Source organism: Oncorhynchus kisutch, linkage group LG11 (assembly GCF_002021735.2).
Source record: "Oncorhynchus kisutch isolate 150728-3 linkage group LG11, Okis_V2, whole genome shotgun sequence".
Lineage (NCBI taxonomy): Eukaryota > Metazoa > Chordata > Actinopteri > Salmoniformes > Salmonidae > Oncorhynchus > Oncorhynchus kisutch.
The window spans coordinates 23,699,378-23,701,629 of NC_034184.2; positions in this window are offsets into that span (position 1 = coordinate 23,699,378).

The window sequence follows — 2,252 nt, forward strand, 5'->3', positions numbered from 1 at the left end:
AGCCGAATCATGTGACACTAACAGCGGAAGCTAAGCTCCTCCTAGATATATCACTCTAAATTAAACGCAGGTCTATGATCAGTTTTCCCTCCTGATGCGTTCTCTTAGAAAACGGCGAAGGTAAAAGAAAACTGACTAGAGATCAGTATTTAGTTTTTGACGTTGGTTCCCAGACGGTGAAAGGATAATCCTTTAAAAACATTTTTTTTAAGGGTAATCTTTTCATTGGGGGTAGATAATTAGGTGAGTTAAAGTCATGTGCTGAAGACTAGACTAAAGCGCATGATTCTGACACAGTAATGATCTGGTATTCATTGAATGTATTATGGTGTTGTGTGTCTTTGGTGTGTGTGTGTGCGTGCGTGTGTACATACGTGTGTGCATGGAGAGAGATGTCATGTGTCATTCACTTACTTCCTTGTGAGATTCATAGGCCTACATTATTGTATCACATGAGATAAGTAGCCTAGCCTACATATTGAGCAGAATCATTTGTTTCATTGTCAAGACAGGCACATCATTATTATTAGAAAGGATGTTCAGAGTTATACAAATTTAACCCTGATTATGCAACTATCTTTGAGCAAAGTAAAAAGAAACACACACACATGTACGCACACACACACGTATGCACACACACACACACACACACACACACACACACACACACACACACACACACACACACACACACACACACACACACACACACACACACACACACACACACACACACACACACACACACACACAAATGGAGATCTTGTGGAATTTTGGAATGTTCCTTTTTCCTTAAAAAAAGGCTCTTAAAAGGTTATAAATGAATGGGCAGAACAAATCTGCGCCTGTGGGGACATTCTAGAATACTCTGAATAGTCTGCGTTTGGCTTCTGGCAGACCATTCATGTTTCCGGGTCTAGCTACTAATCTGTACAATCAGTTTCCAGCGGCTGGACGTTCATGGAAGTTTTTTTAAAGCTGACTACTGTATACACAGAGTAAACATAGCAAAGGGGCCTGCAGAAATCCTTACATGTTTCAAAATGGATCACAGAGTATAAACAGTGTGTGTGTGTGTGTGTGTGTGTGTGTGTGTGTGTGTGTGTGTGTGCGCGCGCGCGTGCACACGCGCACATATTTGTGTGTGTGTTCTTCAAAATGGATCACAGCGTATAAACAGAGTTAGCCAGGGTATGGTTACAGCTACCTCTGTTAAAGAGTCGCTGTCACGCAAAGGTATCTAGAACAACGGTATCCAGAACAAAGGTATCCAGAACAACTGTGTAGTGTCCTAAACCGCGCCACCATCAGATTGGGTCAAAAGAAACGGCGCACAGAGGTCATTATCACAAAATACTGGTTTAGAAGAAGCTGAGCTGTCCAAACAAAAGTTTCCCAGAATTTCCTGATGAGAGCACTGGATAAGATTCTGCTAAATGGTCAGAGCGTCAGTTCAGAAGTATGGGTTGGATGGATCAGAATCAGATCTGGAAGGGTAACAGATAACACACACTTACGTCCGTCCATGAGCTCTAGGCTTAACGTTCACTTCAGCACTCTACAGACAATATTTCTTACTCTGTGAAGTCTTTTCTGTTTAGCACTGTTTCCTTTGTGCACTTCATTATTTTATTCAATGAATTCAGCCATGAGAAATACAAAGTGTTGAACTCTAAATAGCCATGTTCTTGGCATAAACATATGTGTTTGTGTTTGGCAGAGACAGTTGTTTGTGTCAGTTCATCCCTGTATGTGTGACAGACTACATCATGAGGATCAGGTCTTGGGAGTTGTAATCAAATGAACTGTGAAATCTCTCTGATGTTGTTTTCCTGAGAAACTCCAGTCCATTTTTCACTTTGAACGTGTTTCTGGAGATCAGTGTGTGGATCAGTGTGCTTTTCTCTCTCCTTTGTGTGTGTGGGTGTAAGTGTGTGTGTGTGTGTGTGTGGGTGTGAGTGCGTACATTTGTGCATGCGTGCATATTCTTGCTTGTGTGTGTGGTATTACTTAATTTTGCACAAATAAGGTGAGTGAAGTGCTTTGATGATTTAAGGGCTGATTGTGGATACATATACTGTTGCCTTCAGACCAAAACATGCACAAAGAGAGAGAGACAGAACCCCGCTTTCTCTTACCAGGACCACTGGCTAAATTAACCAAGTGTGACTGAGTCTGGTACTCTGTTTAAAAGTAAACCCGTTTGGCCCTTTTAAGATGAACCATATGTGGGATGGAGACTGGGTTCTTCA